Below are 15,799 nucleotides of genomic sequence, written 5' to 3' on the forward strand. Positions count from 1 at the left end.
ACTCTAATCAGGTCTGTGATGTAACCCATTCCAAGTTCTGTATGGACAATATATGTGGAAGAAGACTGCGGTACGGAGAGTACCGATCTCAAAAATTTATTTTCAGTAATCTGTATACTGTCAGAATTGCAATTGCCCCCTATAGCACTTCCATATGTGGCAACAGCAAGACATTTTGCCCTATAAATTTTAAGTAGCGATGCTATTGGCCTAGCTCCTAATTTTTTACCAAAACCCTGAAGGGCTGAAGATGATCTAGCTAGGGCAATGTTTCTATTTTTTATCTGGGGGCCCCAAGTGCCTCTTTCATCAAATGTGATCCCCAGGTAAGGAAAAGTAGCTACCTTACACAGCTCTTGCTTCCCACAAACAAATGTCTTTGAAATCTTACTCTTTTTACTCTTGCCCATTATCATGATTTGGGACTTTTTAGCATTAATCTTTAAGTCCAATGAACCCATAAAATTCTCAAATGCGTCCAATAATCTTTGTAGACCCACCCCAGTGCGTGAAAGCAGGACGGCATCATCGGCATATAAGAGAACTGGAATACCAAGTTCTCCTACGCGTGGGATGTCTAGGGTTGCATCTTTGAGAATAGGGTCCAGGGCGTTTATATAAATAGTAAATAATAGCGGCGCCAGAATGCATCCCTGCCGCACGCCCCTATCCGACTTAGTGACTCGTGCAGCGCCCATCTGAAGTTACTCCAATCGAGGCTGTTAAATCAGTATGCAAGTCTACTAATAGATTGACAAGGGCCCTATCTAGTCCAATGTCTAGCAAAATTTCCCATAGTTTAGAGCGATTTACCAGGTCAAACGCTGACGAGAGGTCCATGAACGCCAGGTACATGCAACCCTCTTTAGCCCTTGTATATTTTTCAACTAGTAAGTGCAAATTGAGCCCTTGGTCTATTGTACTTCTTTTTGGTCTAAAACCATACTGGGCATTTGACAGTACCCCTTTCTCTGTAAGCCACTCATTCAATTTTGTTAAAATAACTCGTCCCAATATTTTCACTGAGGTATCAATCAGAGAAATAGGTCTGTAACAAGAAGGATCTTGCCTGTTACCCTTTTTAAAAACAGGAATAATGATGGATTTTTTCCAGGAATCTGGGATTCTTGCATTAGGAAGAGCATTAAAAACATTACATAAAATTTTTGCCCAAAATTTCGGCTCACTTTTATAGACATCCCCAGGGACCCCATCAGGGCCTGGGGCTTTATTTTTTAGAGTTAAGTCTATCGCCCTTTCAACGTCTACTACATCAAAGGAGACAGCAGTGTCAACAGTAGAGGGGGCCCCTGCGTTAGTTTCCGGAATCCCATCATTTGCAGCAACACTCATTGTTGCTGAATATATCTGACTAAAATATTTGATCCAGTCTTCATCTGGGATATTTGCCTCCAAAGGGCTGTTGGAGTCCTCAGAGAAAAATGGTTGGTTTATTATTTTCCAGACTAAACTACTATTTTTTAAAGTTTCTGGTTCAAGAAGTTGGACCAGCGCATTTTCTTTCAAGACCCTCTTTCTTTCTAAGATGGTTTTTTTATACACAGACCTTGCACTGATTATATCAGCACGAATCGTAGGGGTCGCTTTAAGTGCTTTTAATAAGGCTCCATGTGCTTTCGTGCATTCCTTGTCAAACCATCTTTTTCCCGTCAAGGGCTTCTGACTCGATTTATTCTGAAGACCATGGTTCAATTCCTTACAGATGTTTTCAAAAGCCATTAAAATATCTATCGGTTGTGTGCTACTCTCTAAACATATTGTTACTTCTTCTTCTACTTTGGACAACACATCTCGTAAGAAAATGTCCGGCACAATTTTAGTCCATTTCAGCCGACGATTCTGGTCTTTGCCTTGAGATTTATACCCCCTCTGACTTTTACTCTATTTAGTGAGATTAGATCTGTTTGCATTACTGCAAGTACAACGGGATTGTGATCACTAAAAACTGAAACCTCTGTATAATAATTTAACACATTATACAACAAAAAAGAAGACACAAAAATATAATCAATTATAGTAGCCGTATCCTTTGCCTTAAAAGTAGGGGCTCTATGTGATCCCTTCCCACACCCTGATTCATATAGGTTCCATCTAGCCAAAAAGATTTCCAAAAGCTCCCCAGGCCTGGTATGTTCCAGATGAACAGGTGAGGAAAGAGGGGGGCCTTCATCCTCTTGACTAATACAGGGGAGGGTACACGGATGTATATTAAAGTCCCCTAATAATATTAATTCGAAAGAATTTACATTAGCACTATAGACCGACAAGAAGTTATCCAATACTTCCAGATTTTGGCTCGTACACTCCTTAGCGTGAGCATTATAAAAATTTACAAATAAAATCCTAGCCTTATCTGGGGTTAATAATTCAACAACCAAGCAATTTTCAGAGCCCGTCATACACTGTGATCAGGTCCCTTTCAAATCCAGTTTGAATAAGCTCAACAGACCCCACTTAGACCTCCCTGCCACACTGCTGGTTGCTGGAATAAAAAAATGGGAATAGCCATCCAAGGCGAAACTGTTCGTATTGTCCCAAGTCTCTTGCAGGGCAATGATGTCAAAAGATTTTAATGATGTTAACCACTCATCAATCCCGCTTTTATTTTTTATGCCGGCGATATTCCATGTGGCAATTTTAAGGGATGATTCTGTTGGCTGTGCGGACTTCACTGGTGTTTCAGACAGTCAGTCATTTTCCTCCAAAGATGATAAAACAGAAAAACGATTATGAAGAGATAAAGTGTTCCCCAACTGACTGCTTGGTAACTGCTGAGCCTGTAGGTCCCCACTGATTTGATAGGAAGATATATTCACATTTGCAACAGAACCAACTGGCCCCCTTCCATGACCACAATACCTATGCTGTACAGGCAAATAATGTTGAATATTGTCCAAATGATTATAAAAGAAACCCAGAGGTCTAACACGTACAGAATTTTCCAGGGTTGGCAAAACGGCTGCCCTAAGGAGGACTGTTGCCACATGTTGGTGATATTTGAAGTTTATGATTATACAGTCCCCCCCTTATATTCTTCCTACCGTTGCCAATCCAGCTAACTCGACGGGTGAATAAAATATCTTCTGCAAGGGCACACGGAAAACCACAATTCCTGTTCAACCAGGCCAACGTTTTGTTTTTTAGGGCAACATATGTTTCTTGCCTTGAGTCAGACCGACAACTATCAATCTCCGGAACATTAGTTAGTACAAGAGTATATGGCACACAATCCGGTGGGAGATTTACACATTAATTCCTCCTCGGTCTATTTCTCCCACCTAGTTCCGTCCCACCTGCATTATTCCGCTTGTTATTTTGGGCGTGTTGTGTTTGTGCTGTTGCCTGTGCATTTGCAATACCCGTTGATGGCATAAACGTTGGTAGGGTAGTCAGTGAGTTAGTGACTAAAGGCGCCTTTGCATTCGCCCCGGTGTCATTGCCGTGTACCTTTAGGCCATCCAATTGATGTGCCTCCGGACCCCCTGGGACCCCTATACTAGATCCCATTACCCCCAATAGACGAGGTTGTGATATTGACCCATTTTGAGACTGTGTAATGTAGGAGTGTAAAGCACCTTCCAAACTAGTGACTTTTTGGGCCACAAAATCTAACTTTTCTACCAGTGGAGTAATCAATGCCTGTAGTTTAGACTCAAATATGGTTGTCAAGAGAATAATCTGGGAAGGGTGCAGAATGTTACCCTCGACATTATTTATTGGCTCAGGGGCATCTTCTCTACTAGTGGGGGATGTGCCTGCCTTTTTAGTCTTCCTGGTCACTACTCTTCTAACGGGTGCCTTCCTACATGCGCGTACCCTTCTCCGTAATGGAGACTGAGGTGGTGTGAGCCTTCGAGGGGATGTCACACCTGGACTTAATATAAGGTCAGAGACAGTCTCCTGGTGGGCCTCTACTATCTCATTATTTGTTTCAGCATTAAAATCCATTACCGATCAGCGATTAGACGATGAGATAGACTGGGTACATGCCCTTGTAGGTGAAGAATCTGGGCTAACCCTTGTTAGAGATAGTCTTCTATCTCTGTTAATCTTACTGACAACCTTGACGAGATAATTGTCCATTGTCCTTGCTTCAGTATTTGGGACTTGTTTACCAGGCCTCGATTTAGACATAGTCAACATGAACAATATAAATCCGGTTTGGTCAAACAGACAGACACAATATGACTTACAGCCTCAGCCAGGACATAACTAACAGGGGAAACAAAGTCTTACTGTGTATCCTGGTTGTAGAATGTACGGAGCAAATAACAGGGCCCGGCCCGGCCTCACTCGGTCCTCTGAGGGCCACAGAGGGCCGGCCCTTTGCCCGGGCTTAGCCCGGCGCCGCCCGCGTGCGTCCCGCGACGCGGGTAGACCGGTGTCCTTTTGAGCGCCTCCGGGCGCGTAGGTAGCGTCACGCTCGCTGGGGCCGCTGGGAGCTGTAGTTTGCTCCACTTTCCGGGCCACAAGATGGTGCTGCGGCGATAGCGGCAATGTCAGGAGAGGGACGGCAGGTATCTACGAGGCAGGCAGAGCACCAGGAATGACCCCATACCCAGGCAGCAGGTGTCAGCTGTTCAGCGCAGCTCCGCGTTCACGTTTCCCGCTCCCCCGGTAGACCGGCGTCCTTTTGAGCGCCTCCGGGCGCGTAGGTAGCGTTGCGCTCGCTGGGGCCGCTGGGAGCTGTAGTTTGCTCCACTTTCCGGGCCGCAAGATGGTGCTGCGGCGATAGCGGCAATGTCAGGAGAGGGACGGCAGGTATCCACGAGGCAGGCAGAGCACCAGGAATGACCCCGTACCCAGGCAGCAGGTGTCAGCTGTTCAGCGCAGCTCCGCGTTCACGTTTCCTGATTAATTAATGCCTCTAGATTGCTATGATTACATCCTATATACTGATGGTTCTGCCCAGCCTGCCGTGGGTACTAAGCACCGATACTCCGGCGCATGCTAATTTGTGAAAGGACACATGCAAGTTTGAGAATTCCATCCTGAGAAAACCTACATGCAGTCACTTGATGACTGGACTGTGCAGCTGGAAGAAATACGGGCTCGAATTCTGGCACTAGGAAATATGGATCCCCCATGCTTATACTGTTTGGTTCATATTGCTGTGTCAAGTCGAATAATCAATACCTACACTACTGGAGCCAAAATGTTTTCACAGGGTTGCACAATAAAGCACAAGTTGCTTTGGGAACCGTGGCAAAGCTGAAAGACTGCTTGCCACGGACCTATGTAATCCACACATCAACATTTTGGCCTTCACGTTGCATGGAATTTCATGGCTGATGAAGCAGCAAAAGAAAAAATTTGCACTGCTGTGGTTGCTGTACTTAATCGCTCTAGCACAAGGATAGACCGAGACATCATGGTTGCAGCCAATGCTGCTCGCAACGATTCCCACCTGCCAAAAGGCTTTCCAATCAAGTACTCCTACAATTTAGATGCACAGAACATACCGTATGCTCACATTTCTGGAGTGGGGGATGGAGTAATGCCAAACAGTGATCGCAGATTGGGGGTAATACTAGCTGCACACAAAGGTCTGTCTTCTGAACGCCCGGGGATGGCTGCTACAATTTCATTATTGCAGCAGCGTTATTGGTGGCCAGGTCTTTCCAAAAAAGACCAAGGACTTTGTTCTTCAATTTGACCTCTGCCAGCAGATGAAGGTTTCTACTGTAAGGCGTCCACCCCAGATACCTCTACTGATTTCAAACAAGCCTCTGGCTTGTGTCTATTTGCACCATTGCAGCCCTCTGTCATCAGATGGGGCTTTCAAGTACATCTTCGTAGCAGTGAATTCCTGCTCTCGATTCCTGTGGATATGGCCACAGAGGTAGGCCTGGGCAGAGTTCCGCTACGTGGAACTCCATGAAGTGGCCAAAAAACTCTGCTGCTCTACGTGGATTTCTGCAAGCAGCGGAGTGTTAGGTTATGCCGTTCAGGCTGATTTTAAGCATTGGGTGTTTGTTCTGCGCTGGAAAATCAGCACGCACGGCACCATTCGCAGCACAAGAGTGCACTGCTTCTTTCTGCCACTCTAGTAGATTTTTCTACTCGAGCGGCGGTTCTCAACAAAAGCTGTTGCGACTATACGCAACCGCCCGAGTTGAGAAATGTTGGAGGTGGTCTAGTGTTGGATTTTCCTCACCCACCAACTTAATGTTGGTGAGCGAGAAAAAAACTTTGCTCCGCTTTGCAGAGTGGAGTTTTTGGGAACTCCACGTGCTCTGCGGAGGGTGGAAAACTCAGTGAACTGAGTGGAATTCACTGCCCAGGCCTACACAGCTGTCGGCTGAAGCCCAAACTGTTATAAGGGATCTGCAAGTCTTTATCAGGACTTACACAGTTGGCACATTACGTTCTGACCAGGGTCTGGTGTTTAGCTCTAGGGCTTACAAAGAGACGATGGGAAGTTTGGGTGTGAACAAACACAAAAGGAAAAACCCCAGGGTCTACAAAATGAGTAAGAGTACCATCAGAGTGTCCTTTTTAAAGGACAGTTTCCCCTCAACCCCTGAAGGTGGCATGCTTCATAGGGTAACCTCCTTACATTATGAACCCAGTCATAATGTGGGCTACAGCCCCCTCTCTGACAGGGAGAAGCTCATGGATGTTTTATATTATAAAGAGGTATACTAAATACCTTAGATAAGTGGAGTGTGATGAGATTCATAATGCGAGGTTACCCTATTAGAAAGCATGCCACCTTTGGTGGGTGTGGGAAACCGTTCTTTAAAAGGGACACTCTGGTTGCACTCTACCTCACCTTGCAGACCCAGGGGCTTTTCTTTTGTGTTGGTTTCTGAGTAGGGGAGTCAACCCTTGCAGGTCTTTAAACCTCCTCTGACATTCCCTGTGTTTTGAAGTTTGGGTGTGATCCTGTGTTTCTCGTCTCCATACCATCCCAAGGGAAATGTACTTGTGGAGAGGAAAAACTGTGACTTAAAGTCTTTAACAGCAAAGGTATTAGGTTCAGGTCACAGTTTGGCCCATCACCTATAAGGGGTCCAGAGGGATCTAATTAATATGCAGAGAAAAAACCTAGGTGGTCGGACTCCCTATGAAATCTTGTTTGAGGTAAAGATGTGGGTTCCAGACCTAGACAATCCCAGCACAGTGGTGGCAGAAATACTATTTGATATCATTGAACGTTTGGCTGTTTTACAAGAACTGAACTCTCCTGGGAAGAATATAGCAACATCCAAGTAAAATGCACCTCCACTGGAGAAGTGAAGGTAGTCCCTGAAACCGGTCCCAGCATGCTTGTTTCCAGTCCAGGGAGGACCTGGCTTGGCAGTTCTGGCTGGACTATTTCCACAAGGAACAGGGTCAAGACTGATTTGCATACGGCTGGGTCCAAACTGGGGTGGTGTGGTGAGCAAAAGAATGATGGATTTAACCCAGATCCTTGTGTCTTGGGGTGAATGTTTGCATTGTCCAGCATTCCGTCCATCAATTGTTTTTAACATCTGTCAACCCAAGTGGAAAGGGTATGCCCAGACGTTGGTCCTGTGATCACTACACCACTGGATTTAAGCTAGCCTGGCTGATAAAGGGTGATGCCCTGAAACCGGTCCCAGGATGCTTGTTTCTGGTCCAGGGAGGACCTGGCTTGGCACTTCGGGCTGGACGTTCCCACAAGGAACAGGGTCAACACTGATTTACATGTGGCTGGGTCCAAACTGGGGTGGTGTGGTGAGCAAAAGAATGATGGATTTAACCCAGATCCTTGTGACTGGGGGGTGAATGTTTGGATTGTCCAGCATTCCGTCTATCAACTTTTTCTTTTGCATAGTCCCAAGTAGGCCTGGCTGGATTCCGAAGGTTGGGGATCCGGTCAGGAAAAAAATATTGGACAAGAAGTGTTTTGGCCGTCCTACTGAACTCATGTACCTGTCCTGGCTGTTGGAGGTACCGGAACTGTACTTCTTCTGCCCCTACCGGTCGCAAAGACAAAAGCTTTGTCTCCATTGATCCCGTCAAACCACACTATGTGGTCAATTCTCAACAGTAAGCCATGTGGGCTGCTGGGCAGCTACCTGCCTCAGCTCGCTACAGTACAGGAAGTCCAAATGAAAGCTTAGATAACTGAAGAAGCATCCTCTCTCCTACAAGAGACAACAATTAACAACAAAGTATGTCTTCTACCTGTTACAACTACATCAACTGTACAGTCAACTAGTGCAGAAACACAGATTTCAATTTGGAAACCTTAGAAGAACACGGTCTGTGTCAATGTTTAACAGATTGAGTCCTCTCCCAGTTCTGCAAAACCTGCTAAGCTGCCAAAAATAGGTTGGACGGCCTATGGCTACTCCATTGACTTTGACTTCTCATTGGATTCAATTGGTCCAACACCTCTTCCATTCAGGCTGAAAGTGATTGTTTTCTGTCTTTGGCTGTTTCTCCATGATTACATCTTTGGATTGCAATTGCGTTGTTTTTGATTAGTCCTTTGGATTGGTTTTGTGACAGACTTTTTACTGCTTCTGAACGGACATTTCCTCCTAGGACGCTCTGTGGTATAACTCGTGAACTTGGTTCTTAAACCACATTCGTCATCAGACGGAGAACAAAGAGACCTTTCCCTGGTGAACATTGCTACTGTTCCAGTTAACGATGGGATTGTTTGGGATAGGGTATCGTATGATGTTTATGGCCCCACTGAGACTTTACAAATTCCATATTTGTTCAAAATTTCTTTGAATGATGTCATTACCTTTGTACTGTTTCTGACGATTGGGACATTGTTACAGTGCATAAGCTGCTAGAAGATCTAGAGCATTCAATTATTTTCTTCTGATGCATTGTATGATGGTACATCTAATTATGAGGGCATGTTTTGATTTCAACATTAGTCATCATTTTCTGCATAAAGCAAGAATTCCATGTGTTGTTTATAATTACACCCAATGAGAACACTGCCCTGCACCACCACAGGGTAATTAAAAAAAAAACATGTGCACAGAAGTTTGCTTATTTTTCTGGTTCCTATACATCTGACCTAGCCTCATATTTCTAAAGGCTTGCACCATCACCTGCAAGAAAAATATGCTAACTGACAACAAGCTGATATGTTCTGCTTTTTTTTTTTTTACTGAATGGAGTCGCACCAAATAATTAAAAGTGTGATCTGTGCACCAAAAGCTACCTTTCTGCCAAATTCAGTGTAACTCCATCCAGCAGTTCATGCTGTAGTTGTGTTCAAATCTTCTATGGAATTTTTTTTTTCTTGGCCCCCGCTTGACGGATCACACCAAAACTTTCCTTGCTGAACAAGCTTCACGGGGGCAGTTTTTTTTTTTAAAAGAACATTTTATGAAGATTCGTCAAACGGCGTCAGAGATATAGGCAATATATATATTAGATATATATCTATCAAGAAACCCCGTAGTTCCTCCAAAAAGTCAAGCACGGAGACAACTTCACTTTCTCTCAGATTATTGAAATTTATTTTTTCTGTCATGCCACGTTTTGGCCAATCATGGCCTTTATCACATACACGCTGCAATGGTCACATGATGTGTAAACATAGTAGACATAATGTACAAATCACAACATGATGCAAAGCACCATAAGAAATTTTCCTTAAAAAGCAGGCAATGTACTAAAATTGTTTGATATTTTAAAACTCATGAAACCTATGATTGAGCGCCTAATTACTTGTTGTCCCAGACTAAAATACATCCATTGACAAATCACTAAATAAATCCATTGAGATAGGCTAAAATCATCAAATTCATTCCTAGTGTTGCTGATTAAACATAAGAGTTATGTGACCAGTATACAAAATAGTGCTTTTAGATCAAACTAGTGCATTTTGGGTTAACAGTAAAAGTGATTTAATTTTATTAGAGCATGTGTGTAGCCACTTCCCACTTAATGACAACCATCTAAGTTGCTGGATCAATCCTTTAAGCATACATAATTATGGTCCCATCACTTAACCCAATCCCCAAAAAAAACTATGCTCTATACATTTAACCTACTTTACCCAAATAGGTATTGCACATGGACTGGCCACAGATTCAATACCTGCAAACCACACAATCACATAGTCAAATTGATATAACAAATGATAGCCCCATAATCAAATCTCAAAATTCAAAGTGGCAGTCATTAAAATTATGAGTTAGAAAAAATTCAATTGATCCTATACATTAGCCTGAAACCATAATCCACATAAATACCCATCTTGTGAAAACTATGCACAAACTTTAGGGAACAGAAAGTGGCTAAGGTATTTTCCTAATATAATAATCATTCATATGAAAATCAAATGCAGTCGGGAGAAATTCCTAAAAATGTATGAAAATCATATTCCTGATTCAAACCATTGGGTGATCGGTAGTCTAGTTTCCAAATATATCTGGTTTAAAACTGTCTTAGCAGTTGCTCACAATTCCCACCCCGGATCAATTTGGGAATTGAATCAATAGCAAAATATTTAATACAGTTGGGATTACTGCTATGGCATTAAGCAAAATGTCGGGGAATTGTGTAGGATTGGCCCATGTTGCTAATTGCTCGGAAATGCTGTAGAATCCTTTTATGGACCTTCAATTTGCTGCTACCTACATATTTCAATTTAAACTCCCACTGCATATTCGGTTTTACAACTGTATTTACCCTTGATTTTTTAGGTCTCTCACAGAGAGGTGTGGTATATTCACTGATATTTTTGCCGAATTTGCAAGCCCTACATTTGTAAAAGGCATTCCTAGGTTGGAACCATTTTTTTTTCTTTTTCACCAATTCCGGACTACTCTTGACTAAGGCATGCCTCATAGGGGAACATTTCTAAATGCAATAATGGGTGCCATAACCAAAGTGGGCACTAATTCACAATCTTCCTGGACCAACGACCAGTGTCTCTTCACAATGACTCTTAGTTCCCTCTCCCTAAACCTAAGGATCAATCTTATGGTTGATCCTTAGGTTTAGTTTTGGGTGTTGGGACATCTATCAAATAGAAACTCATCCCTAGTCTGTAGGTTGTCTTTTTTTAAGTGCATTATCCAATGTGGCAATTGATATATTTTTTGTTCAAAACTGGTGGCTGCCTCTTCCTGGCCTATCGCTACATGTTCAGGACAACTGCAATTCCTCCTCAAACGGAAGATCTTCCCATAAAGAATACTGGTCTCTAGATGTGTGGGTGGAAACTACTTGCACGGAGCATAGAGTTTCCAGAAGTTGCTTTTCTATGCAATCATGTCTAGATTTTGTTATGTTTGATAAACACTTGTACATCAAGAAATTCCACCTGTGTTTTGCTAACCAGTTCTATGAAGTGCAGATTAACGGAATTGCAGTTGATACACTCAACAAATGCTGACTCCAATGTCTCCCTCCACACCACAAATAGAGCATCAATATACCGTAGCCAACATAAGACATGTTCGTTCCACAGTGTGTAACTGGGGGGGAGAAGAAGGTGCCCATCGCTGTTCCATCCATCTGGTGGAACATTTCTTGATTAAAATGAAATTCTCCATGCACCATTTAGTCATAGAAAGCAGCATACGACTATCTTCAAACATTCTCAACGGTCGACAGCATGTAGGCCATCATGATGATGCGCGTGCCTTCTGTTGGAGTTAGCGGTGGCTTTTTAATTATATATATAATTTGCATTATTCCTATGGAAAACGTGATTTAACTACACAGTGGAAGCTGCCACTGTCTAATATAAACTCGTGAACAAGGAGCGTCGGCTCCGAAACGCGCGGAGTTGTTGCCAAACCTTTAAAATCACCGCTTTGCAAACATTCAGAGTCTACGGCATGCTGTCTAAGCCTGGGCAAAGCACTACGCTACGCTCGCGTAGTTTGCGAAGTTCGTGCTACTTCGCACTACGCGAACTGCATGTAGCACAGTGCGAACACGCGTAGCGTAGTGCTGCGGTCATTTTTTGCTTGCTCGCGGTCCTCAACGTCAAGTTGGCGACCGCGAGCAAGCAAAATGACATCCCGGCGAGACTTTTTCCTTGTTCGCGATCAGCAACATCAAGTTGGCGATCACGAGCATGGAAAATAAACCTCCCGGCGAGATTCCCAACGCGAGGAGGTCAGGTTTCTCATTGCGAGTGGTCGCGTATGCTCGCGACCGCTCGCGATGAGAAACTACCAGTTCGCGTTGAGAAAGCTGCCGCTCGAGTAAAAATCTACTCGAGCAGCAGAAAACTACAGCTCGCACTGTGCAAGATGCCATTTTCAATGATTGCACAGTGCCGGTTGCTTGTCCGCACTGTGCAATCATTGAAAACAACATCTGGCACAGTGCGAACAAGGTACTACGCAGTTCGCGAAGTGCTAGGCGTAACTCGCGTAGTGCGAACTGCACTTTGCGTAGCTTCGCGAAGTGCTACTTCGCGAACTACGCCCAGGGTTAATGCTGTCTGTTTGATGTTAGAGACAATGTGTGTTGGGATATAATGGGCTTCACCACCCGCCGTTTGAACACTGTCACTGGAGGCTTGAGTAAGAGGGAACTTTTTTTGTGTATTATATATATATCTGCTGTGACCCTCACAGCTGGTTAGTTATAGTTCAGTCAGATCTTCCAAAGGAAAAGTATTTTTTGAAGTGCTAATAGCACTCGCGCCATTTAATGAATCCACACAAAACATTTTTTTTTTTTTTTTTAATTCATCCACCTCTGCTCCTTCCTGGAACATTTTTGGGTGATCTGTCAAGCAAGGTCCGAACAAAAGGCGGGACCCAAAACGCAATTTCCCCATTAAATTTCCACAGCGATAATTGGATGATGACGCAGAAAATACAGCTGAACAGAATTACAAACATTTTGGAAAAATGCTATATTTTTACCCAGAAAGTGTGCTTTTTGTGATTTGATGTCCATCTGTTCAGTAGGTTTGAAGAAATAAAGGTTGAAAATATAGAGATATATTGATCGTTGGTGCCTCTGGAATCCCTTGTGTAATTATCCGAGCAGGCTTTTTCTCGTTGCTCATTTTGCTCCCACGAGACAGAGATCGTCACCCTAGGAGCAAGCTTTCTGATTGGCCGACTGCAACATCAGAAGAAATGTTGTAGTTGCCATTACAAGACATGGTAAATTGGTCACTGTGTCTTGAAAATACCATATAAGGATCCCTGATCACCTGGCCCTTGTGTGTGGGGTTTCTGAATGACTCGCATCATGTTTTGAGGTAGCAACAATACAACAGGGCGTCTTTGGGAAACCCTCTGGAGTCCTGAGGGACCTGGAAAATGATTTTCCTACAAAGATGAGAAGTTGGTGTCCGTGGGGAGTTGGCTGCCCATGAGAAGATGGAAGTACGGCCTAGTTGCTGGCCAGGCCCTGCGCCCAATCCCATTTGGCCATGCACATGCATGGCAGAGGGCTGGTAACCCGCATGGGGCTCTGGGCACAGGGCCTGGCCAAAAGGCACTCCCCTTGCCCAACCCCATGCCATGCACAATGACTTGTATGACAGAGGGCACAACCAAAGGCTTGTGTGACAGAGGGGTTACCTGTCTGCCGGAGGTTGCTATGGTGATAGGATCTTACTAAAAAGATTTAACTGAACAAAAACCACCATTTAAGTGACATCATATATATGTATGTTCATAATATCTTACTTTAATTAAAACTTTTGAAATTCATTAAAAAAACAAAGGCTAAAGTAACATAATTTTGGGTGAAAATGTCTGCTAAAATGTAACATTTTTAAACTAGAAAACCCACTTCAATTCACCAGTTATAATTTACTGAGCTAACTATAACTTGTACCCCCACAATGCTCTGCTTATGACCTCACCAATCGTGTCACTCATGACATGTTCAATGACATTATTGAAGACATCACTGATAACATCTCAAACCACACCATTGGGCATAGTCAGGGGCACAAGTTCTAGTTAGTTTAGTAAACTATAACTGATATCAAAAGAAGACATTTGCTGCACAATATTCTGCTGGAGTGTGCTTTATATATATATATATATATATATATATATATATATATATATATTTTTTTTTCTTTTCTTTTCACTGAAAAAACAACAGTTATGGGGACGTTATAATCAGTTACGTGGGTGTGTGAGTGACTGTATGGGTGAGTGAGAAGGTGTTTGAGTGGATTTGTGAGTGACTGTGTGGGTCAGTGAGTGGCTGTGTTAGTGGTTGTATGGGTGGGTGTATGAGTGAGTGAGTGGTTCTTTGGATGATGATATTTGAAATGCCATCAGTAATATCACTGACCATGTCATGAGTGATGAAATATGTGAGGTCATAAGCAGTGCATTGCGGGGCATAAGTTATAGTTCGCTCAGGAAACTAGAACTAATGAAATTCTATGGTGTTTTGCGGATATAATCTGAACCTAACTATGACGCCCATGTAACCTTTGGTTTTTGTAGTGAATTTCTAAGGTTATATTTAAATTCAATAATTAAATATAACCTGTAACCTTTGCGAGTAGGTATGTGAGTGGGTGTATGGGTGAGTGAGAGGCTGTCTGTATGAATGAGAGGGTGTGTGAGTGGCTGTGTGGGTCGGTGAGTGGCTGTGATTGGTGGATAGGTAGGTGTGTGGGTGTGTGAGTAGATATGCGTTAGGTTGTGAGTGGCTGTAGGGGTCTGAGAGTGGGTGTGTGAGTGGCTGGTTTGGTCTATAAGTGGGTGTGTGAGTGTTTATGTGGGTGTGAGTGGTGCTGTCAGTCTGTGAATTGGGTATGTGAGTGCCTGTGTGGGTCTGTGAGTGGCTGTGTGTGTGAATTTGTGGGTGTATGAGCGGGTCTGTTAGTACCTGCATAGCTCTGTGAGTAGATGTGGGAGTGCCTGTAAGTGGCTTAATAACTGGCTGTGAGTGGTTGTATGTGTGAATGAGTGGGTATATGAGTGGCTGTATGGATTTGGGAGGGGTTGTGTGACTAGCCGTATGGGTGAGTGAGTGGCTATGTCAGTGGTGTATGGGTGAGTATGTTAGTAGGTGTATGGGTAGGTGAGTGGGTGTTTCAGTAGCTGTGTGTGTGTGTGTGAATAGGTTTGTGAGTTGCTGTATGGGTCTGTGAGTGGCAGGTTTGGTCTGTAAGTGGGTGAGTGAGTGACTGTATTAGTCAGTGAGTGGGTATGTGAGAAGGTTTGTGGGGTGTGAGTGGTTATGTGGGAGTGTGAGTGGTGCTATGGGTCTGTGAGTGGGTGTGAGTTTGTATGGCTCTGTCAGTTGGCCTGTTAGTGCCTGCATAGCTCTGTGAGTTGGTGTGCGAGTGCCTGTAAGTTGGTGTGTAAGTGAATACATGGGTCTGTGAGTAGGCATCTGAGTACCTGCATAGGTATATGAGCATCTCTGTGTGCCTGCTTAGTTCTGTGAGTGGGGTGTGTGAGTGGGTCTTTGAGAGCATGTGTGGGTCTGTGAGTGCATGTGTGGGTCTGTGAGTGGGTGTCTCAGTACCTGCATGGTCTGTGAGTGGGCATGTGACTGCCTGTGTGGGACTCGGAGTCAGTGCAAAAGGGCCAGAATAGAACTGGGAGTGGGTTTGTGGGTCTGTGAGTGAGTGCGGGAGTGCCTCTGTGGGTCTGTAAGTGGATGTGTAAGTAGATGCATGGGTCTGTGAGTGAGTTTGTGAGTCCCTACATGTGTCTATAAATATCTGTATGGGTAAGTCTGTCTGTTCCTGCATGGAATTCTGAGTAGCTGAGAGTGCTTGCATGGCTCTGTCAGTGGGTCTGTGAGTACCTGTGTGGTTCTGTCAGTGGGTATGGGAGTGCACGTGTGGATGAGAAGTGTGCATCTGTAAGTG

The sequence above is a fragment of the Triturus cristatus genome, chromosome 6 (assembly GCF_964204655.1).
Source record: "Triturus cristatus chromosome 6, aTriCri1.1, whole genome shotgun sequence".
Taxonomy (NCBI): domain Eukaryota; kingdom Metazoa; phylum Chordata; class Amphibia; order Caudata; family Salamandridae; genus Triturus; species Triturus cristatus.